We start from the raw sequence: 11,561 nt of genomic DNA, 5'->3' as shown, positions 1-11,561 counted from the left end.
CCCTTTTGATTAAACCCAATGACTGCTTCTCAGTTCTTTTCTTAATTACTCTCTCAGTTGCATTTGAAAAGGAAGTCTCCTTTCTTTATGAAACACCTGACATTTTTTTACTTTAACATTAGATTTCTTGTCTTGTATTAAGGTTTACTCTGTATGTCTAGTGAGATTTCCACAATTCAAAATGGTGAAAAGATTTCACCTCTCATGCCAATTTTGATTTGCTTTTGGTGGATGAATAGGGTCCAGTCTTGAGGACACCGAAGACACATCTTATCCCAGTGAGGAAAAGTGCCATGGTAGATGGTGGTATATATGAAAGATATTTGAGAATGTCACCTGACCCCTCAAGGAGCAAACCAAGTCCAGCAGACTTATATCTGAGAACACCATCTTCCTCCATAGACAGTCCTGTTCCCCCTAAGATTTTATCAATACAATGTATCCAGCGATTGAGGCGCTAACTCTTTCAGGTAACGTCCGTGTTGAAGGGCTGGGGTGGCACCTGAGGTTGCTAGCAGGGAATGAAATGAAGTTCATAATACTTCCTTAAAATAGACAAGAGGTTACTGTTTACACCTGACTGGAATAATTGCTATGTAATGGTCCCAAAATGTGTCCTCCAGCAGACTCTACAGAGAAAAGCAGTTAATATAAAACAGCTTCATGGGTCATTTAGATGAAGTTCACTTTTTTTTTTTTTATGAGTGAGAAGTGCTGAATAGATGCTTTCTGTTGAATTCTTCTAAGAGAGTTCCAGATCTATGGAAAGAGTAGAAAGAAAAGCAACTTTGTAGGATGGCTTCTCCAGGCTTCATTTACCCCACTAAACTGAAGGTATTGTGACACAGTAGAGTTATTCCCTTAGAAACAAATGATAATTAGGAATGGAGGCAGATGATTTGATTTTATTATTAAGTCAGAGGTAATTAGAAACATAATCTGATTTCCTGTAATATGGCTATTAACTAAAGTCACCAAAAAAGCGCAAGGGTCCAGTATGAGAGTTTGCATCTGCATGCTAAGTCGCTTCATAGCTCTTTGTGACCGAATGGACGGTAGTCCGCCGGGCTCCTCTGTCCGTAGGATTCTCCAGGCAAGAATACTGGAGTGGGTTGCCATGCCCTCCTTCAGGAAGCTTCCTGAGCCAGAGATCAAGCCTGGGTCTCTTTTATCTCCTGCATTGACAGGTGGGTTCTTTACCAGTAGCACCACTCAGAAGCCCACGACAGGGTTTGAAAGTGAAAGTGATACTTGCTCGGTTGTCTGAGTCTTTGTGACCCTGTGGACTGTAACTGCCAGGCTCCTCAGTCCATGGAATTCTCCAGGCAAGAATACTGCAGTAGGTGACCATTTCCTTCTCCGGGAGATCTTCCCAACCCAGGGATAGAACCCCGTCTCCTGCATTTTGGGCAGATTCTTTACCGTCTGAGCCACCAGGGTTTAGGGAAAGCCAAAATCTTACTCTTCATCCTTTTTCAAACCCTGCTGCTCTCCCTTTTCCCATACGAAGGCATCATTTTGGCACTGAAACTCCCATGAAAGCTGTTATTCAGGTGTTACTCTACAACTTCTAAATATGGTATTTCATCAGTTACCTAACCTGAACTCAATGGTCTAATCCAGTGAGGTAGGAAGCTCATCTCATACTGATTTTATATTGGTAGACAACATTTAGTGAGGTTAAATGATTGGGCCATTATTACCTGAATTTGAAGAGACAGAAGAGTCATTAAAACAAGAGTTTTCCTGCTACATAATGCTGAGTGTACATGTCAGTGTGAAAAATAACATAAAGAAATTTGGGGTAACCTAGTGGAATATGTTATCATATAGTTTTAAAGACCTTTTCCCCTTTCCATTTCTTTTTTCATAAATACACATTTATTCCCCCCAGCTACACACAGGAAACTTTCTCTTTGATTATAGCAGGTCCTAGGAATGCAGGAATTATTCATCTCATTAATGCTCTTATCATCTATTCTACACTTGGATGTATGGACACCTCTCATCACTAAATTGACCTTGAAAATAAATAAATGTACAGCTTTTTAAATTTATTTATAGTTTAATTAAAGGATAATTGCTTTACATAATTTTTTTGCTTTCTGTCAAACTTCAACATGAATCAGTCATAGGTATACTTATATCCCCTCCCTTTGAACCTCCTTCCCTCCTACAGTTTTTAAGTTTTTTTCTACAGCTAAAGGAAGCATTTTAAAATCTTATGTAAGAATCATTTGAAGAACTTAACATAATTAGTTCCTTAGATATGCTCCTGAAAAGTGAAGCTCTGTTGGTCTTCACTGGGACTCAGAAATATGTATCTTTTATAAGTACTGTGCAGAAAAAAGTGGGCCTTAGGAAGCATCACTATGAACAAAGCTAGTGGAGGTGATGGAATTCCAGTTGAACTATTTCAAATCCTAAAAGATGATGCTGTGAAAGTGCCACACTCAATATGCCAGCAAATTTGGAAAACTCAGCAGTGGCCACAGGATTGGAAAAGGTCTGTTTTCATTCCAATCCCAGAGAAAGGCAATGCCAAAGAATGCTCAAACTACCGCACAATTGCATTCATCTCATACGCTAGCAAAGCAATGCTCAAAATTCTCCAAGCCAGGCTTCAAAGTGAACTGTGTACTTCCAGATGTTCAAGCTGGATTTAAAAAAGGCAGAGGAAACAGAGATCAAATTGCCAACATCCGTGGGATCATCAAAAAAGCAAGAGAGTTCCAGAAAAACATCTATTTCTGCTTTATTGACTACGCCAAACCCTTTGACTGTGTGGATCACAACAAAGAGTGGAAAATTCTTCAAGAGATGGGAATATCAGACCACCTGACCTGTCTCTTGAGAAATCTGTGTGCAGGTCAAGAAGCAACAGTTAGAAATGGACTTGGAACAACAGACTGGTTTCAAATCAGAAAAGGAGTACGTCAAGGCTGTATATTGTCATCCTGCTTATTTAACTTATATGCAGAGTACATCATGAGAAACGCTGGGCTGGATGAAGTGCAAGCTGGAATCAAGTTTGCCAGGAGAAATATCAATAACCACAGATATTCAGATGACACCACCCTCATGGCAGAAAGTGAAGAAGAACTAAAGAGCCTCTTGATGAAAGTGAAAGAGGAGAGTGAAAAAGTTGGCTTACAACTCAACATAATTCAGAAAACTAAGATCATGTCATCCAGTCCCATTACTTCATGGCTAATAGTTGGGGAAACAATGGAGACAGGAAAGACTGTATTATGGGGGCTCCAAAATCACTGCAGATGGTGACTGCTGCCATGAAATTAAAAGACACTTGTTCCTTGGGAGAAAAGTTATGACCAAACTAGACAGCATATTAAAAAGCAGAGATATTACTTTGCCAACAAAGGTCTGTCTAGTCAAGCTATGGTTTTTCCAGTAGTCATGTATGGATGTGAGAGTTTGACTATAAAAAAAGCTGAGCACCAAAGAGTTGATGCATTTGAACTGTGGCGTTGGAGAAGACTCTTGAAAATCTCTTGGACAGCAAGGAGATCCAACCAGTCCATCCTAAAGGAAATCAGTCCTGAATATTCACTGGAAGGACTGACGCTGAAGCTGAAACTCCAATACTTTGGCCATCTGATGCCAAGAACTGACTCATTGGAAAAGACCCTGATGCTGGGAAAGATTGAAGGTGGGAAGAGAAGGGGACAACAGAGGATGAGATGGTTGGATGGCATCACTGACTCAAGGGACATGAGTTTGAATAAACTCCAGGAGTTGATGATGGACAGGGAGGCCTGGCATGCTGCAGTCCATGAGGTTACAAAGAGTTGGACACTACTGAGTGAGTGAACTGAACTGAATGCAGAATATAATTCAAGTTATTTTCAAAACTGAAAAAGACTGCAATGGGAGGGATAATAGAAGCAGCATAATGGGAAAGTCATAAATGCACTTAATCTTTCAAAACTTTGTAGCTAGTGTCTTTCATCTGTGTTTTGTATCTCTTGTAAATTTCTTCCTGTCAGCTATATTCCTAGGCGATCTCTTTAACCCCTCTGTTCTAATACCAACATAAGAGAGGCCATAAAGATGTGAGTGGAAGTTACCATACTGGACAGAACAGTTCTAGAATCTCAGAACATGCTTGTCCATGCACCATTAGTCTTTCATCCTTTACTAGATGGCCCTCTCTGAGACATTATAGCTCAAATGAGTAATTTAGTACAAGTTGGAAGCTCACTTCCTTCTTCTATATTATAGATTATATATATATATATATATATATATATTCTTCTATATTATATGCTTCTATATTGTATATTTGGAGAAGGTGATGGCACCCCACTCCAGTGTTCTTGCCTGGAGAATCCCATGGATGGAAGAGCCTGGTAGGCTGCAGTCCATGGGGTCGCTAGGAGTCAGACACGACTGAGCGACTTCACTTTCACTTTTCACTTTCATGCATTGGAGAAGGAAATGGCAACCCACTCCAGTGTTCTTGCCTGGAGAATCCCAGGGACAGTGGAGCCTAATGGGCTGCCGTCTATGGGGTTGCACAGAGTCGGACACAACTGAAGCGACTTAGCAGCAGCATATTGTATATTATATATATATATTCTGTATTATATATAGATATATTATATATCCTTCTTCTATATATATTCCTTCTGACTGATATTTTAGCTTCAGTTCAGTATTGCTATCTGTAGTATGATACTATAAACCTTATTTGCCAGAGATTTTCAGAATATCATTTGAGATAAGACATTTTTTCAATAGGCTTCATTTTATAGCAATATTAGGTTTACAGAAAAATTAAGCAGGCAGTACAAAGTTCCCATATACTCTCTCTCCCAGATGCCTGCTCCTCCAGTTTCCCTTATTATTATCATCTCCATTAGTGGGGTACATTTTTTACAATTATTGAACAAATAATAATAAATTATACTAGCTAAAATCCACACTTTACATTAAAATTCATTTTTGTATTGTAATTTCTATGGGTTTTGACACATACACAATGTCACACATTCACTAGTACAGTATAATACAGAGATTTTAGGCCCTAAAAATCTGTGCTTTGCCTATATGTCTCTCCTGCTCACCCAAGTCTTCAGTTCAGTTCAGTTCAGTCGCTCAGTCATGTAAAACTCTTTGCGATCCCATGGACAGCAGCATGCCAGGCTTCCCTGTCCATCACCAACTCCTGGAGTTTACTCACACTCATGTCCATTGAGTCAGTGATGCCATCCAACCATCTCATCCTCTGTCATCCCCTTTTCCTCCTGCCTTCAATTTTTCCCAGCATCTGGGTCTTTTCAATGAGTCAGTTCTTCACATCAGCCCAAGTCTTAGTGACCACTAATTTTTCATATCTCTGTAGTTTGCCTTTTCCAGAATGTCTTATGGTCAGAATTATACAGAATGCAATTATTTGCAATATTTTAGACTATCTTTCATTTAGCAATATGCATTTAAGTTTTCATGGCTTGACAGCTCATTTATTTTTATTGTTAAATAATATCCCATTATAGGCTTTCCTGGTTACTCAGTGATAGAGAATCCACCTGCCAATGCAGGAGACATGGGTTTGATTCGTCAGTTGGGAAGATCCCCTGGAGAAGGAAATGGCAACCCACTCCAGTATTCTTGCCTGGGAAGGTCCTATGGACAGAGCAGCCTGGTGGGCTAAAGTCCTGCGGGCTGCAGAAGAGTCCGGCATGACTTAGCAACTAAACAATAACAACGTATATCCCTTTATATGGATGCACATTAACTTGTTTATGAATTCAGCTAGGAAAGACATATTTTTTGCTTCTAGTTTTTGGCAATTATGAATGAAACTGATGTCTATATTCAGGTACAATTTTTTTGTGGACATAAGTTTTCACTTCATATGGGCAGGTACCTAGGAGAATGATTACTATCTCATATAGCAAATGCATGTGTAATTTTGTAAAAACTGCCAAAATGTCTTCCAAGATGGCTCTGCCATTTCACAGGCCATTTCAATTCACTGACAGGGAATTACAGTTCCTGTTGCTTCACATTCTTTACAACATTTGGTGCTGTCAGTGTTTTGAACTTACATGAGTCCAATGTGTATATAGTGGTATCTTGTTTTAATTTGCAATTCTCTAATGACATATTTTGTCAAGGGTCTTCTCATATGCTTATTTTCCACCTGTATGTCTTCTTTGGTGAGATTTCCAGATTTTTTTGCCTATTTTATTGGATTATTTGTATTATTATTGAGTCTGCTTAAGTCTTTTATCTGATATATGTGTTTTGAATATTTTTTTCCACTCTATGGTATAACTTTTGTTTCCCTGAGGTGTGATTTTTGTAATGTAGAATTTTTTAATTTTCACAAAGTGCAATTTATCAATTGTTTCTCTCATAGATTATGGTTTTGGTGTTTTGTTTAAAAGCTCATTGCAAACCCAAGGTCACCCAGATATTCTCCTCTGTTATCTTCTAAAAGTTTTGTATTTTACAGTTAGGTCTGTGATTAATATGGAGTTACTTTTTGTAAAATGCATGAGGTTTGTGTCTAGATTAATTTTTTTTAATATGTGAATGTCCAGTTGTTCCAGCACTATTTGTTGAAAACTATCCTTTCTCTTTTGAATTCCCTTTGCTTCTTTGTCCAAGATCAATTGATTATATTTCTTTTGGTCTATCTCTGGGCTCTCTATTCTGTTTCATGAACCTATTTGACTATTCTTTCACTGTTATCGACTGCTTTGATTATTGTAGCTTTACAGTAAGTCTTCAAGTTGAATAGCATTAGTCTTGTGATTTTTTTCTTTGGTGTGTTGTTTGCTATTCTTGGTCTCTTGCCTTTGTATATAAACTTTAGAATCCAATTGTCAATATTCACAAAATAATTTGTTGGGGTTTTGATTGAGATTGATTCGCATTTGTAGACCAAGTTTGGAAGAGCTGACATCTTAACAATATTGAATCTTCTATCCACGAACATGGACTATCTCTCCATTTATTTATATCTTTTATTTTTAAAATTCAGAGTATTATTGTTTTTCTCATATAGGTCCTGTATATATTTTGTGCAGTGGCTCAGTAGTACAGAATCTTCCTGCAATGCAGGAGATGCAGGTTCAATCCCTGGGTTGGGAAGATCCCCTGGAGAAGGAAATGGCAACCCACTCAAGTATTCTTGCCTGGGAAATTTCATGGGCAGAGGAGGCTGGCAGGCTATAGTCCATGGGGTCGCAAAAGAGTCAGACATGACTTAGCAATTCAACAACAACAACAATATGTATTTTGTTAGACTTATCCTTAAGTAGGAGTAGGAAATGACAACCCACTCCAGTATTCTTGCCTAGAGAATCCTGTGGATGGAGGAGCCTGGTGGGATGCTGTCCATAGGGTAGTAGAGTCAGACACAGCTGAAGCGACTTAATGTGCATGCATGCATTGGAGAAGGAAATAGCAACCCATTCCATTATTCTTGCCTGGAGAATCCCAGGGACAGAGGAGCCTGGTGGGCTGCCTTCTATGGGGTTGCACAGAATTGGACATGACTGAAATGACTTAGCAGCAGCAGCAGCATCCTTAAATATTTAATTTTTGGTCTTGCTATAAATGGCCTTGTGTTTTTACTTTCAAATTCCAATTGTTTGTTTCTGGCATATAGGAAAGCAATTGCTGTTTGTATCCCATAGACAGAGTAGCCTGGCAGGCTGCAGTCCATGGGGCCAAAAAAAAGTCAAACACAACTGAAATAACTTAGCACAGCACACATATTAATATGTATCCTGCAAACTTGCTATAATCACTTACTAGTTTCGGGAGCATTTTTCTTTTTCTTTGGGATTTTCTATTTGGGCAATCGTGCCATCTCTGAACAAGGAGAGTTTTATTTCTTTCTTCCTAGTCTTTATGTTTTTCCTTTCCTTTTTTTTTTTTCCTGTTGTGCTAGTTAGGACTTTCAGAATGATGTTGAATAGCACTTTTTGCAAGAGAGTACATACTTTTATTGCTCCTGATGCTAGGGATGTGGTATCTGATTCCTCACCATTAAGTATATTACCTGTAGAGTTCTGTATATTTTGTTCTTGTTTAGTCGCTAAGTCATGTTCGACTCTTGTGACCCAGTGGACTGGACTTTGGGCCACTAGGCCCCTCTGTCCATAGGATTTCCTAGGCAAGAACCCTGGCGAAGGATTTCGTATATATTCCTTTAAGGAAACTTCCTCTATTCCTACCTTTCTGAGAGCTTTTATCATGAAAAAATGTTGGATTTTGTCAAATGCTTTTTCAGTATTTATTGATAAATTATGTTTAGCCTATCGATATGATGGATTACAAGAGATGATTTTCAAGTGCATATCTTAAATGTAGGTTCATACACAATGTAACATTTTAAGACCAGGCTTTTTAGGTGCATTTTCTTGACCAAAAATTTTATCAGATACAAAAAGTAATAGAAGGGGTACTTGGGAAGGAGAGAAAGCCAGAGGGGAATTGGCTGCTGCTCCTGTCACTTGCTATGCTCTAGGAGTGTTCCTTGCTTTATGGTAAAGAAAGAAAAACTTGTTTTAAATATGCTAGCATTTTTGTGGTTATTCAGTCACTCAGTTGTGTCCTATTTTTTGTGACCCCATGGACTGCAGTTCGCCAGGTTTATCTGTCCTTCACCATCTCCTTCACGGAGTTTGCTCAAACTCATGTTTATTAAGCCAGTGATGTCATCAAACCATCTCATCCTTTGTCATCCCCTTATCCTCTTGCCTTCAATCTCTCCCAATAGCAGGGTCTTTTCTAATGAATTGGCTCTTGGCATCAGGTGGCCCAAGTATTGTAGCCTCAGCTTCAGCATCAGTCCTTCAATGAATATTCAGGATTGATTTCCTTTAGGATTGACTGGTTTGATTTCCTTGCAGTCCAAGGAACTCTCAAGAGTCTTCTCCAACACTGCAGTTCAAAAGCATCAGTTCTTTGGTACTCAGCCTTCTTTATGGTCCAACTCTCACATCCGTACATGACTGCTGGAAAAACCATAGCTTTGACTATACAGACCTTTGTTGGCAAAGTAATGTCTCTGCTTTTTAATACTCTGTCTAGATTTGTCATAGTTCTTCTTTCAAGGAGCAAGCATCTTTTAATTTTAAGCAATGAGAAAAGTGAAACCAGGACAGAGAAGAGAAAGAAGCCTTTGTGAGAAATGTGGATTTGATTTAGGCTTGTGGAAAGAGTGGAATTTGGGGCCAGTGGACAAGGTATTCTAGAAACATTTGAGGAAAAGGCAGTATGGAGTGTTTTTGAATTTCCTATAATGCTTCCTAAGCTTATTTCCTCCTTCCTCATAAATAGCTTGGCTTCTCTGTGACTCACGTCTCTGACTGTGTCACTCCCTTCATCTATTTGGTTAACTCTTGCTTACCAAGATCCTGATTGTGCCTTCCTATTTTCTTTTGCACATTATCACCTAATTTCTTAGCTTCCTCTCAGTCCTAACCATTATACCCCTCCAGACTGAACTCAATCTGCAGGTGCACAGTCATTCTAGAACTTTGTCACAGGACCATCAGCAATATCCTCCTTTTTCAATCCATCTCACCCACAGAGCCCATGATCACATCCTTCTATGCTACTGCCCATGTCCTAAAATCCCCACCTTCTAACTCCCTTGCTGCACTGCTTCCTATAAATTCCTCATTAACTTCATAATTACCACTCCTTTTACCACTCCACTTTCCACAGGGCTGCGCCTGGAGTTCACTTACATGGCTTGGATTCCATGGCTCAGGATCATAGCCATATTTTTTCTGGTCCTTGGCTAGCAACCATCTTCCCTGGGCTTCCATCAGAGCAGCTTAACTTAGCTGCTGCTGCTACTGCTGCTAAGTCGCTTCAGTTGTGTCCGACTCTGTGTGACCCCATAGACAGCAGCCCACCAGGCTCCGCCATCCCTGGGATTCTCCAGGCAAGAACACTGGAGTGGGTTGCCATTTCCTTCTCCAATACATGAAAGTGAAAAGTGAAAGTGAAGTCGCTCAGTCGTGTCCGATTCTTAGTGACCCCATGGACGGTAGCCTACCAGGCTCCTCTGTCCATGGGATTTTCCAGGCAAGAGTACTTAGCTAAAAAGATACAAAACTGAAGAGATGACCAATCCCCAGAAAGGTATAATTGTGTTGCTGTGGTATGCAGGCAAATTTTTGAGGTGGGGGGAAGTCAGACCAAACCACTCAGAGTAATAGTGCCAACTGAGTTTGCTCAAGAAAGAGACTTTAACATTTTGTGATGTCCATTATATGCTTGGCATTTTTGTATGAAATTTAATTCTCAAAAGAATCCATGAAGTAGATGTCATGCCCATAATATCTCAAGGCTCAGACAGGTCAAGAAATTGCCCACAGATACATGATAAACAGAGACACGGTTCCCGAGAGATGTTAGTCTCCTCTGCTCTGCTGCTTTCTGCTTATTTCTGTAATTACAGAAATTTCTTCCTTTAGAGTCTTCTGGCATCTTGACAGTGAAGTTTATCTCATAAGGAAATTTTTGTATTCAGTGTAAATAACAGCGCTCTTTTGACCTTGGCTGTCTCATCTGTTTCATAGTTCTGGATGTTAAGTTGCATTTCATTATGTGTATGTCTGAAATAATATTAGATTTTTGGGGTGCAGATATTAGAAGTTGCCATAAAAGAGACTTATATATTAAAGCAGAATGTCCAATCTCCAAGAGATTGTCGTGTGGGTATTTAGTAAGTAATATTTGAAGGTATAATATAATCCAAAGTGTACTTTGAATGTGTGTGTGTGTGTGTGTGTGTGTGTATACATATCAGAATACCACTTACATTCATTTTAGATATTCTCTGCATTTCTTTCCATAGAACAGCTTCAGTGCTGTGCTACCTGGTCTCTGAATCTCATATCCAGGTCCTGTGCTTGCTACTTTTGGAAGCTCTATAGAAGAAATTTCAAAGCCAGCTTTCCTGGCCACTGCTAGTTGACGAAATTTTGGATACTAGCAGAAAGACCATCATTGTTTCTATTGCTTCAAAGAATTCACATGCTTTCGTGTCATGTGTATAAAAAGCTGTGGCCGCTGATTGGTTTGTGGATTTTTGATGCCAGTTTTATGAGGCTAATGCAAACCTAATTCTGGTTTACCACAGTTTCCACAAATAGAGGAACCCCAATATGCCCATGGGTGAAGCAAGACATGGCTATTACACAGAGCAACTTGGTCATGAAATTCCTTATTTATGACTGCATTCAGAAACCCATGAACCTGTCCCGCTTACTATCATATTTTAATTCGCTGCCACACTTGTGAGCACACATATAAATCAGGGTGCATCTTTAAAAGATAAATCTCCCTCCAAATCCAGGGCGAACTAGTGCATCCTTTTTTTATGGAATCTATGTGATCTGACTGTAAAGAGAATTTTTGATTAATCAGAACTAAGATTTTAATAAAGAAACAGCAGGTGGGCTAACCACAAAATTAAAACTCCCAACCATCTCAGAGTAATAAAGTCATAAATATAAAAGTGCTCAAAATATCTCATTTGCATCTTTGAATAACGTCCCTGTTTA

Source organism: Bubalus kerabau, chromosome 1, assembly GCF_029407905.1.
Source record: "Bubalus kerabau isolate K-KA32 ecotype Philippines breed swamp buffalo chromosome 1, PCC_UOA_SB_1v2, whole genome shotgun sequence".
Lineage (NCBI taxonomy): Eukaryota > Metazoa > Chordata > Mammalia > Artiodactyla > Bovidae > Bubalus > Bubalus kerabau.
This window is presented reverse-complemented; position numbering follows the sequence as displayed.